Raw genomic sequence first — 13,870 nt, 5'->3', positions numbered from 1 at the left:
AGAAAGAAAGAAAGAAAGAAAGAAAGAAAGAAAGAAAGAAAGAAAGAGAGAGAGAGAGAGAAAGAAAGAAAGAAAGAAAGAAAGAAAGAAAGAAAGAAAGAAAAGAAAGGAAGAGAGAGATGAAAGAAAGGAAAGAAAGAAAGAAAGAAAGAAAGAAAGAAAGAAAGAAAGAAAAGGAAGAGAGAGAGAGAGAGAGAGAGAGAGAGAGAGAGAGAGAGAGAAAGAAAGAAAGAAAAAGAAAGAACAGAACAAAGCCAGTTGTCATTGTTCTGATTACAAGAAAAGCCTTCTGGATTGAATACCTGATTTGAGTTCCTGTAGTAGCAGGAACTATCGTCTAACAGTTGTTACCAACTATGTCATAGCGCAACCATCTTGGCGGCTAGAGAAAGGAATGTCAGAGATGCAGAGATAGGAAATTTGAATTCAGATAGCAGTTACTGGTATCTACATACAGATGTATTAGGTATTAAGTCATTACCCCTAAAATTTATCTCGTCTGCTATAGTATGCCCTCTTTTAAATTGTGAAGCCAGTTTTTCTAGAATTTCTAGAAATGAGGATGCACCAGTATTTTTGTGGTTTGTATCATGGCTTTTGTAATTCATAAACATGTTGTCCCCACTCTCTCCAGTGAAAATACGGTGAAACAATATTAGGAACTTGTGAGTTCATGGAAAAGATAGCTAAACCATTTCTTGAGATTGCTGTCACTTGGGGTGGGGGGGAAATCCTTGGAATTGTTGGTGCTAATTAAATCTATTTTTTCCTTCCCTCAAAGCAGTCTGTGTCTACTCCTTAGACAAACAGAACCTGGCAAGACAACAGGTTCTCTGTGGCTACACAGATTGGCATAAGTAGATTCATCCACACAAAGACAACTCTTAACATGGTCAGGATGAACTCTTTAACATATTTCTGTCATGTTACAGATCTACATGTCTTATCCACATCTCTTCCAAATTTTTATAGATTTCCCTGAAAAACAGTTTCATGGTCAAATACATTTTGTAAATACTTTCTTAGAACATCACAATACATGATAGCATGTTGTAGCATGAGAATTCCAGCAAAAGTATATCTTTTAAATGTAGTTTATTTCATGGGCTGCTAGTTGGCTCATTAGGTCAAGCATCCGACTCTTGATTTCAGCTCAGGTCATGATCTCATGGTTTGTGGGTTCAGACCCCACATCAGGCTCTGTGCTGACAGTGGGGAGTCTGTTTGGGATTCTCTCTCTCCCTCCCTCTGCCCCTTCTCTCTCTCTCAAAATAAAAAAAAAAATAAAGAAATAAAATAAATGTAGTTTATTTCATTATTTCCCAAACTTACTTGGATATGAAACACTTCTTTTTTCACATGACACCATAATATCTCACATAATAGTTTTACTTGAATGCTAATTTGGGTGGGGGAATATCCTATATAGATATTATCTAATTATTTCCTCAAATATGCAAAAATATGTGGAATTTAAAGTTGGTGGGAACAAGGAGCTCCTTTTGGTGTCTTTTTTTTAAAATAACAAAATAATTTGGAGGCTTTTCTAGCTAAGAAAGACATTTGGGAGATTACCAGTTTGGCCAAGGCTCTTCATAAACACCTTTATTAAAGGGTAATCATTTTGACAAAACTCAGGGACCTACAGTGATGCTCACTTTTTCTAGCAACTCATAATACTTTTGAGGAAGAATCTTATTGAAAATAATGAGCACCCAGGTGCTCAGTCAGTTGAGTGTCTGACTCTTGATTTCAGCTCAGGTCATGATCCCATGGACCTGGGGTGGAGCCCTTGTGTCAGGCTCCACACTAAGAGTGGCGCATGCTTTTAAGATTCTCTCCCACTCTCCCTCTGTCCCTACCCCTGCTTGTGCACTCTCTCTCTCTCTCTCATGAATGAATGAAAATAATTGAGAACTAATGATATGCAGAAAAACAAAGATTATTTCCTTTGATGCTACAAAATTTTTACAAAGAGCCATGGATCGCACCTTGCATGTTTGCAATTCGCAAAGACGGAAAGCTAGTTGAAGATTACTTCTTTACTTAGGAAGTCTAGTCTTTAGGAAGATGACTGGTATCCTCTGGGTCTTTTGTTACCTTAGACATAGTGGATTATGTCTGAGCTAGCTCCAGACCCCCATGGTGAAGTGTAAAGGACCAAGTGTGATAGGGATTTTTTCCTTTGCTGTGCGTTCTGGTATTTACCACATGGTTTTGTCCATACCAGTTTCAATTTATGTATTTAGTCTCTATCTCAGCTCTTTTTTCTCTCTTTTTTCTTCCTCTCCTCCCCTTCCCTCTGCTCCCTCGCCTCTCCTCCTTCCCTCCCCTCTTCTTTCTTTTTTCTTTCTTTCTTTCTTTCTTTCTTTCTTTCTTTCTTTCTTTCTCTCTCTTTCTTTCTCTTTCTTTCTTTCTTTCTTTCTTTCTTTCTTTCTTTCTTTCTTTCTTTCTTTCTTTCTTTCTCCCTTCCCTTTTCTTCCTTCCTTCCTTTCTCTTTGTTTCTTTCTTTCTCTCTCCCCTTCCTTCCTTCCTTCCTTCCTTCCTTCCTTCCTTCCTTCCTTCCCTCCTTCCTTCCTTCCTTCCTTCCTTCCTTCCTTCCTTCCTTCCTTCCTTCCTTCTTTTTTCTTAAGAAGCTTGATCAGGAGTTGCTAAAAGCTTCATCTGCAACAAACATATCAAGGAAGCCTAGGGCTGAAAATCTTGATCTGAAGTTCACCCTTTTCACAGTCAATTTAATAAAATATGATTGACATTTGCAAAGAAGTCTGCCGTACAAGATGGAGAAGGAAGCCACATGAGACAAAGACTCCTTTTTTTGAAGAAATATGAGCTATAATCTTTTCTGGCCGAGTTGTATATGTGTTTACTATTCTCTATTTAAACTAATATAAGTTGTTTTCCTCTTGGTGTTGAAACAAATATTTCAGATTTGCAGATGGCTGAATCTGAACAAAAAATAATTGCTGTTGTAGTAATTGCATTAACTAACAGCAGAGCATTAGCAATGCATCTGATAGCAAACATCAGGCCATTACTGCCATCATCACCATCAATATCCACATGCCAATAATAATAATAATAATAATAATAATAATAATGTCTATATATTGTGTAGCTTTCCACAGTTTCAAAATTACTCTTGTTTATGTTATCTCATGCTTCTCAAAACAACCTTAAGACTTAGATAAGGGTGAAACTATTATTCTAAGAAATGAGCAAAGAGAGATTAAGAAAGGTTCAGTGACTTGCCCAGTGTCACCAAGTTCATGACTGGTAGTGCTGAGATTCAAGCTAGAATTTTGGAATTTTTCTAAAATATTGTAGTTCATTGTAGTTTTCATTAAATATTTTGTCTACCTTAATTTAAAAAAACCTGATTCTACTTTTAAGCCTGTATGGTATAAAAAAAATCCTGTAAATTTGACCGTGTTGATTTCAAATATAATTATATAGTCAGTGCAGTTTTTTCCAGTTATTTGCAAACTAAATAACTGCTTGTTAGTTGAAAGATTTAAATTTACAAATGCAAAGTATTTTCTGAAATTTATGCTTCCTCATGAAGCACAATAAAAACTTTGTTATCCCCATTTCTGAAATTACATAAGGAAATTAATTGCAGTCACAGAATGACAAAAGATTATGTCAAGTATTTCAATTTCTAATCTCTTGCTTTGTTGTTTAGGTAACTTTGCTTTCCCCGCTTAGATCAAATACAGATGAGCTGAAAAAGAAAAGATGCTAACAGACATATGCATTATAAATAACAAAGCTGTTGGTTTAAAAAGCAACATTCTTTTCTTCTTCTAATAATCCTTAAAATCCAGTAGATTTATCTTCATCCCAAAGGGGAAATGTATTGACTCACCTTACTATATATATGTGCATAGTTATATACTATAAATATACTTATGTATACATATTTAAAATTATAGATAATATTTTTTAAATTGAAGTATAGTTGACAGACGATGTTACACTAGTTTCAGGTATACAATATAGTGATTTCTCAAATTTACCCGTTAAACTGTGCTCATCATGAGTGTAGCTACCATTGTCACTACCCAATGCTATTGCAATACCATTGACTATATTCCCTATGCTGTACGTTTCTTGCCTGCGACTTGTTCATTTCATATCTGGAAGCCTATATTTCCCCCTTCCCTTCACTCATTCTGTCCGTCTCTCCAACCCCTTTAGCAATAATCAGTTTTCTGAATTTATAGGTCTAATTCTACTTTCTGTTTATTCATTTGTTTTGTTTCTTAGATTCCACATAGAAGTGAAATCATGGTATTTGTCTTTGACTTATTTCACTTAATATAATACCTCTAGGTCCATCCATGTTGCCACAAATGGCAAGATCTCATCCTTTTTTATGATTGAATAACATTCCACATTGTGTGTGTGTGTGTGTGTGTGTGTGCACATGCACCACGCGTGTGTGCACATGAGCATATACCACATCTCCTTTAGGAGATTTTATGATATGCAACCCATCATTTAGGGTTGCTTTTTATATCTTGACTATTACAAGTAATGTTGCAGTTTAAAAGGGTGCATCTATCTTTTTGAATTAGTGTTTCCGTTTTCTTGGATAAATACTTATAAATGAAATTACTAGATCACATGTAGTTCTATTTTATTTTTGAGGAACCTTGATACTGTTTCCCAGAGTGACTGCACTAATTTACATTCCTAACAACAGTGTACAAGGGTTCCCTTTTTTCACATCCTCTCCAACACTTGTTATTTGTGTTTTTGATTCTAACAATTCTGACAGGTGTAAGATGGTATCTCATTGCAGTTTGATTTGCATTTCTTTGACAATTAGTGATGTTGAGCATTTGTTCATGTGTGTTTGCCGCCTGTGTGTCTTTGAAAAAATGTCTATTCAAGTCCTCTTCCCATTTTGTAATTGGATTATTTGTGGGGTTTTGGTGTTGAATTATATAAGTTCTTTATATATTTTATATATTAACCCCTTGTTATGTATATCATTTGCGAAAATCTTCTTCCATTTAGCAGGTTGTCTTTTCATTTTGTTGAATGGTTTCCTTTACTGTGCAAAAGTTGTTCATTTCGGTGTAGTCCCAATAGTTTAATTTTATTTTTGTTTCCCTTGCCTGAGGAGACATATCTAGAAAAAGGCTTCTACAGCCAATGTCAAAGAAATTACTGCCTATGTCTTCTAGGAGTTTTATGGTTTCACATGAGAGAGCCACCTTACTTTTTGTCTAGAGAATTATGCAGACTTCATGTGGAGAAGCCATGGTGCTAAAAGTTGAATTAGTTATGCAACTTGCTAGCTTTGGTATATAAAGAAGATACTAGTGACTCATTATATTAGTGAGGTGTGGTCTTTAAAATGTGTGTCTAGTCATTGGTTTCACAGAACCAAGTACACACGGCCCTCAACTGACCCTGCTTGGAACCAATGGCACACCCATGAGACGGCTGACAAGGATTAAGATGTGATTTTTGTCCTATGCACAAGAGGTGTAGGGTATGTTCAGCATCGATATAAAACAAATGACTCAGTTATAACACAAAAGCACAGGAGAATAGGACTGCCCTACTGAGGTCAGATTCCATTAGCAATGCTAAGCATTGGAATGAAACAATGGATTTAGTCCCGTTAGGCAAAGTCTTGCTTACTCACTTTGCCCAAATTAGCACATTTTTTGTCCTCAGTGATCTGGATAATTACTTCATTTCACTGCTGTCCTCTGTTTGTAGAGGCCTGGCCTTACCCAGTAGTCAACATGGCCTGTATCGCACTTTGTCAACCTAATTCAATTCAGCAAATACGTTTAAGAAACACCAAGTATATGTTAATTATCGTGCTGTGTTTTGGAATTCAAAGGTGAAGAAAACATGGCCCCTATCTCTCAGGAGCTTAGTCTGTCTTATTGTTAAGTGCTGTATCAGTGATGCGGGTTGGCGAGGAGGCAGGAAGAGAGTGTTCTGTGAGAGTACACATAAGAGAATTGTTACTCAGAAGTCAAGGAAGTACTGTTTGAAGTAAGCATAAGCAGAAGTAAAGAGTATTTGGAAAGGTGTTCTGGAATTTCAGCATTCATTATTTACATTTGAAATTGTAAATGCCAAATAAGTAAAGAATTAAAGCCCTTGCATACAAAGGGAAAGGTAGTTTTAGAGAAAAGTTAACTCACTGGTGAATCAATAGATGGAGAAAAGAGAATCCATTGGTTTTAATTTTTTTTGCCATTGCTAAGGTAAGTTAGTGCCTCTTCTAACAGAGGAAGTTAACTATGAACTCTTGACCAAATGTGCAAGGAAATTGGATCTTTTTAAACATTGATTTCTTTTCTTTAAGGTCCCTCCTGAACTTTAGAGATGGAGCACCAATTTAAAACAAACACACCATTCTTAAACATGGGTGCCCAGTTGTGCCCTTAAGGCTTTTTCTTCCATTTAAAAGTTCAGTCTGAAATTTCTTGGCAGCACAAAAAAAGTCCCTACATAATAATCCACGCTAAGGAAAAGGTTGACTTTTGGAACACTTTTGGAATGAAAATTGACAGTGAGATCCCTTTCAGAAAACCAGCTGCAGCAAAGATTGTTAGAGAATGTCACTCAGGTTTTCACCAGATGAGTAAAACTGTCCTTGAGGTGTGTTCAGCCTGTTGGTAGTAGCAGTAATCAGAAGCAATGTTACAGAGTTAGGGTGGTGGCCTGGAGAAGTGATACTAGAAGAGAAGAAGGACCTTAAGGGGAACTACGTTAAATTGATAATCATGCCTGTATTAAGTGTTCCATTAAGGTTATCTTCTAAAACCTTTTTCGGTATAATAATCATATGCTATTGTTTTTATATTTAGAGGGAATTATTGACTAATAAAAGTACTTTCTTGGGGTGGCTTGTATAGAAGAAGTGACTTGTCCCAATCCATTCATTTTCTCATTCCTTTACAGATGACATTTGTTTTCAGAATGTTTGGTCATAGTCAAAATTTGTTCCCTGAGATCATAAAACTCAGTAAAAGCAAGTATCTCAGATTCCAGATTTCATTAATTCATGATTAGAGTAATGTTTTAGGAGGATTAACTGGAACTCTGTGCATAGACCAAAGATCTGGGGAAAACTCAAAGCAAAAAGTTTAGACAGAATGAAATAGTAGCAATCCAGGGTAGAGGAGATGAATCCTGGTACTAGGATGATGGTAAGAGAAAAAAAAACGTTAAAAATAAGAGAAACACAAAAGTAATGATGGACAAGATGAAGTAACAATTTGAACATGAGTGGAATAAGTGAACATAGAGCAGAGTTGGGGTACTGGTCACAGAAGCAACTGAGTGAAAAAGTTAAAAAGTAAAACAATTTGAAGAGAAAAGGTAGAAAGATGAAGTGTTGGTTAGGACAACTGGTACACAATTGGGAAGAGATTAAGGAGAGGCAGAGAGAGAGAGAGAGAGAGAGAGAGAGAGAGAGAGAGAGAGGCAGAGATCTATCTTACATATTGATAATAACAATAAAAGAGACATTTGCTAAACTCAGGTGATGGTGTCTTATATGGGATTGACCCTCAGAAACAATCTGGTTTGGAATATTCAACTTCCTTCCCTGTCCCTAATGTTCTCACTATTTTATTTCAATAAACACTTGGTTCAACTTGAACATAGTATGACTTTTTTTTATAAGGAACATTTAAAACATCATGTTGGATTTTTAATAATGGAAATATGCAAGAGTCAATCTCCTAATGTGATAAGTGTTGGCATAATATGTGTAATATTCTTGTTAAAATATGTTTTTATGTAATTAACCATGCTTTACATCCTGTTGTTACTATTATTAATGATTATTTTAAGTGAGACCTGCACCACACAGAAAATAATGGTGATCTCTCAAAATTCTTTCACAATATCAATGGATTTTATAGGATTTTTCTTTCTCTCTCTCTTTTTTTTTTTTGAGTAATAAAGGCATATGAAGCTCTGTAAGAGAATCAATTCCCTATGAGCCGTCCATTTTACAGAGGTTTGTTTTAAAAATAGCGCCTTTGTCATACAACTTTATCTTTTTAAAGTGCTCTATTCCACGTAGAAATCTTATCTCCAAGAAGGCATTAGCCCAGTTTATTACTTTATGCTTCTGATACACTCTGCTGGGTTTGTTGGAATCCCTTGAGAATGTTCTTCTGGGGAGAAAATCTCCTTTGGATGTCCTTTTTCAATCCCTGATATTTCTGGACCTTCCCTCTTCTGTATCAGGCATAAATGTCACTGGATAAAATTAATAAAAGCAAAACAAAACAAAAACAAATTATATTGTAGGTTCTTTTTCCTGAAACTTATTTGGTATCAAACTTTCCTTCCTCCTCCTACTTCCGGCCCCACCGATTTGCAAGTTGTCCCAGCCTAACTCAAGCAGGGATTTAAAATCTGTTAGAGAGCTCAGCCTCTTGATTTACAGAGTTGAAGTCTGCACAGAAGAATCATCTGTAATGGGATTCTTTGCTCCCTGGAGAGACATTACATAGCAGAGCTGTAAATTGCTAAAGAAATAGAGGAGGAGGAGGAGGAGGAGGGATGGGGAGTGTGCTCAGTAAAAATAAGATATACTATTGATCAGAGCAGCTGTCTTTTAAGTTTTTATTTTTCACCATAAAATTAAATGGAAAAAAGAAAGTGGATATTTAAGAAATTGAGTGTACTATATTTGTTGTCCCATTAACTTAGTATAAGATAGATTTGTTTGGTTTACCAGTTGTCTCTAAGTGAATTCTTTATTTTTTTCTCAGGGATTTATTTTTAAGGCATTAGTTTCTGTAAGTCTATGCAACAGTGTGTTTGAATCTAATTTGCAGCCAGGACTCATCACAATCAGTGCTTTGCCCTCTGCATTATTCCTGAATCAAACTGCAATACTGGCTTGATCAGAGTAATGTGCAAGGTATAGGTAGTAATATAAAGTTCTAAGTGAAAATGTCCCAAATATATTGCCAGTGCAATGAGACTAGCCAACAGAGAAATAGATGACCTCAGGAAATGTCTGGCTTAACAAATGTATATCTTTAAATTGGAAATCTAATTATTTGCCTTAGATTTGTACTGCTGGGAACCTAATGCAAGACCATGTTAAATAAACTTATTATTTCCGTTTTTCATTTAACCTGTGGGTTATAGTATGACCAATCTGTTTTATATCCTCAATCAACAGATGATTGTATTTGGTAATAATTTATCAAGAATAAAAATCTGTTTTTGAAACTAATCACCTCATGTTAGGTCTGCCCTTTTTCAAAACCACCATCTGATATTCATTTTGTCTGCAAGACAAACATACTGATGAAAATGCATATACCACAGGATACAGCCAGTGGAATGAAGCATTTCCACTCTTTGTATATATTTAGAACATTTTCTGTTTTCCCAACAGATGGACCAAATTTTAGTATTAAAGAAAAAAAATCAATTTTACATAGTACAAACAAATTGAACAAGTACACTGTATAGTTCTAATTACTCAGTAACAGAATGTCCAGTGGAATTTGGGGGTCAAATCAGGTCATATCTAAACTGATTTTTTCTTTAAAAAGTGACCTTTTTCATATTTACTAGGTTTTCTTTTCCAGATTATTGGATGAATTTCTAAACGGAAAATATTGAGTTTCATGTATTTTCCAAGTCTTTTAAAAACCTTTCAATTTCAGGACTTTTCTTTATATACAAGTATCTGAAATTTTTTTGTTTTTCTCTTAGTCCAGGAACCTTACTATGTAAAATTTACCAGAGTGACACATGGATTATAAGCCTCATTTTTTTCCTATTATTATTTAGGGCAAATAACTCTGCTCCTGCTCCATAAACTAGCTACATTGCCAGATAAAAGTCAGTCACAGTTTTGGTGCTAGTTCCTTTGGAAAATTTCCAAACTACATTATTTTTAAAAAGTTAACTTCATAAAATGTATTAAAATGTATACATATTTACATGTATTTTTTCCTATATATTCATCTTATTTAAAAACTATACTTATTTCAACTCATGTTTTAGACAGTATTGCATATCTTTATTAATGAGAGTTGGGGCTACAGATTTGTTTATTTAAAAAAAATTTTTTTTATGTTTATTTATTTTTGAGAGAGAGGGAGAGAGATAGAGTGCAAGCCAAGGAGGGGCAGAGAGAGGGAGACACAGAATCTGAAACAGGCTTCAGGCTCTGAGCTGCCAGCACAGAGCCGGATGTGGGGCTTGAACTCATGAACTGTGAGATCATGACCTAAGCCCAGGTCGGACACTTAACCAAATGAGCTACCCAGGTGCCCTGCTACAGATGTGTTTATTAGAAAATTGTCTCAGAGTGCCTGGTGGTTCAGTTGGTTGAGCATCCACTTGTGCTCAGGTCATGATTTCATGGTTTGTGAGTTCGAGCCCCACATCAGGCTCATTGGTGTCAGCACGGAGCCCACTTCAGATCCTCTGTCTCCCTCTCACTCTGCCCCTCCTCCACTCACACTTTCTGTCAAAAGTAAATAGACATTAAAAAAATTAAAGAGAAGGAAAGAAGATAGTCTCTAGTATTTTCTCCTCTTACTCCATTTGAATTATAATTCAAGTATTTCACTCTTTGTTTAAGTTTTCTAGGGCTCTCCAATATGTATAGGACAAGAAGAGCTTCCTTAGTCCTTCAGCATCTGGTTGTATCAATTTTTCCTGCCTCATGCCCCCATCCAGCCTCAAAGGCCTTTTCCTTGTTTCCCTCCTTAGGCCCCAAATATACAGTCTTTGGGAATCTGACATCCTTTTACATGCTTTTGTCCAGTTTCACCAATTGTCCTCTTGACCTGGAATGACCTTCCTCATTTCCTTTCCTTGCACATTCCCTTAAGTTCTGGACTTAATGTTATATTCTGCGAGGTCTTCCTGACTTTGCAGGAATGACTCACAGCTCCCACTACCAATGCCTCTATTATGGGTATGTTGCATAGAACTTCCAGAATGTTAAGAAGACAGAAGACAAGTAAACAACCAATTTAAACTTGTGTTCCAGTAATATAAAGGAAATTAGTAAGTCAAAATGAGAAAGATAAGAGTAGGTTACTTAATGGTTAAGGAAAGACTTTCTGAAAAAGTGACATTTAAGCTGAGACTGAAAATGTAAGAAGGAGCCAGCTGTATAAAACGTGGAAGGAAAAATGTTTCAGGCAGGGAGGGACATAGAAGAATCCAATATGAAGAAGAAATTGATGAAGAAGAGATTGGTGTATTTGAGAAACTGAGAAGAGGCCACTTGGCTCAAGTATATTAATCGAGGGACAGTGGCATGTGATAAGATTGGAGAGCTGAGTGGGGGCCAGATCAGGTCAGTCTGTACCATCGAAGGCTTTTAAGCAAAGGAATATCTTGAATATATTACCTATGCTCATGATGCTGTTTGGAGAATAGATTGGAGGGGAGCAAGAACCTCAAGGAAACCAGTAAGGAGGCTATTGCACAGGTCTGGACAAGAGATAACTTTCAAGTGGTTGATTCTGGGATAAACTCACAGCTATCTTCAGAGTAGTTACTAAAGGTCGTATTTTCTTTTCTTTTCTTTTCTTTTATTTTCTTTCCTTTTCTTTTCTTTCTTTTCTCTTCTTTTTCTTTTCTTTTCTTTTTAAGTTTATTTATTTATTTTGAGAGAGAGAGAGAGCGCGACCATGTGTGGGAGGGAGGAAAGGGCAGAGAGAGGAGAGAGACAGAATCCCAAGCAGGCTTTATGCTGTCAGCACAGAGCCCAGTGCGGGGTTCAAACTCACAAACTGTGAGATCATGACCTGAGCTGAAATCAAGAGTCAGACATTTAACCAACTGAGCCACACAGGTGCCCCTAAAGGTTGAATTCTTAAACAGTTCTGTTGAAACCTAAATGAGAAAATATTTGACAATAATATTATTATTGCTGTTACAATAGTAATGCCATTGGCTGGAGAGGTAATCAGTGATGAGATAAAGCAGGTTGTGTAGGCTGAGGAAAAGAGAGTAGATTTTTCTTTTTTCTTTTTTTTTTGTTTTTTAATTTACATTCAAGTTAGTTAGCAGTCATTATTGCACTGTAATGATTTCAGGAGTAGGTTCCAGTGATTCATCCCCTATGTATAACACCCAGTGCTCATCTCAACAAGTGTCTTCCTTAATGTCCCTTGCCCACTTAGCCCATCCCCCCACCCACAACCCCTCCAGGAACCCCTTATTTTGTTCTCTATATTTAAGAGTCTCATGTTTGTTGAGAGTCGATTTTTCTAAGTGCAAAGTGATACTATGAGGGTTTTAGGCATGAAGTGACATGATCCAAATTGTGTTTTCACAAGGGATCTAATCCATAAAAAGGATTAGAAAAGACAACAAATAAATAAGAAGCTATTGACAAAATCAGGTGAAACTGATGGAGACGAAAATAGGTTAATGGAAGTGGAACAATGATGAGTGCACAGATTTGAAACATGTTTAGGATTGGATTGGAGGTGGAGAATCCAAAAAAAGGAAGATGTCCTGGTTTCTTGAATGAGCAAATGATAGATGTGTCACTTAGTAAGATAGGGGACAGTGTTGGGGAAAAGATCAGTAGTCAAATGCTGGAGACATTAAATTTGAGATATTTGTGCTTAAATATTTTAAGTAGACAACTAAACATATGGATCAAAAGTACATATGCATGTATGTGTTTGTAAGTAAAAGAAAGAGCATACTATAAATATTATTCTGTCATTTGTTCTTTTTCATTAAAAACAAGTTATGGGAATTCTTCCATATCTGTAATATAGGTTTACTTGATTATTTTTTAAAATTGCATGATAGTATAGCTATACCATAATTTAATCAACAATTTCATACATGTTCATTATTATGTATATCACTACATAGTTTTACAAGTATTTCTGTAGGATAGATTTTAAAAAGTGGAATTGCTGCGTCAAAAGGTATGCACATTTTGAATTGAGATAGAAATTGCCACCCTTGAAAGGAACTGCACCATTAACCATATATTAGCATGTCAATTTCCCTAACATTGGATTCTAACAATTTATATTATGTTTTCAGTCTGAAAGGGGAATTGTTATCTTGGTGTTATTTTACTTTACCTTCTCCTGATCCGTGATGTTGAGCATGTTTTCATATGTTTATTAGCCATTCCATTTGTTATTTTTATGTGAAAAATACACAAAATGATTGTAGAAATGGAAAAGCAAAATAACATTCAGATATGTAAGAGAAAGAAAATGAGAAATTAAAAAATGAAAAAAGAAAAGGAAAGAAGGTAGACAACAAGAAAAAAATAAAGGAAAGAAATGGAGGCCTAATTCTTACTTATCTCTTTGGTATTGGATGAGCTGTGAGATTGTGGAGAGTGGTTGGAGTGAGGGTTAAATAATTTACAAAAACTAACAGTTATGCTTTTGCTTGTATAAGTTATACATTAACAAAATATTAAAGGTAGTTCTTGGAAGGTATTTTAGAAATCAATGTTTAATGTCTGGTTTTGTTACTTATATATTAAAAGACTTGAAAAACTTGCAAATGCTCAAGAAGCCATGATAGTTAAAATGGAGAAGGTTAACAAGAAGCCTCATGAAGAGTTCTTTCCCTTGGAGCAGCCCAATGTCCTTCACAGAGAGGCTATACTTTGCGGGCTGCTACAGCAGTCATAGCAGACCCAGTAAGAGGTTGACCACAGCCATGTGTATCCTGTTCTATTAATAAAGGAAATGTCAACTAGGACACTGGGGATTAGACACAACTAATTTTCTAGAATGCCGTTGAGTTGATCTTTATCTGTAAAGCCAACACAGACATATGAATAGTTAAAATGAGCTGTTTGCCTCTCAGATTTCAGTGGGATAAAGCCTGGTTTTTTATTTCA

The 13,870-nt window shown here is 35.7% G+C and overlaps 1 protein-coding gene across 3 annotated transcripts in view; it reads left to right on the top strand.

The window, feature by feature from the left end:
• SLC25A21 (solute carrier family 25 member 21) overlaps window positions 1-13,870 on the top strand; it is a 486,164-nt gene that overhangs the window by 131,105 nt on the left and 341,189 nt on the right. The window lies entirely within an intron of this gene.

The sequence above is a fragment of the Herpailurus yagouaroundi genome, unplaced genomic scaffold, assembly GCF_014898765.1.
Source record: "Herpailurus yagouaroundi ecotype Mexico unplaced genomic scaffold, PumYag 141, whole genome shotgun sequence".
In the NCBI taxonomy this organism is placed as follows: Eukaryota; Metazoa; Chordata; class Mammalia; order Carnivora; family Felidae; genus Herpailurus; species Herpailurus yagouaroundi.
Note: the sequence above shows the minus strand (reverse complement) of the source record. Positions and strands in the feature narration are given on the sequence as shown.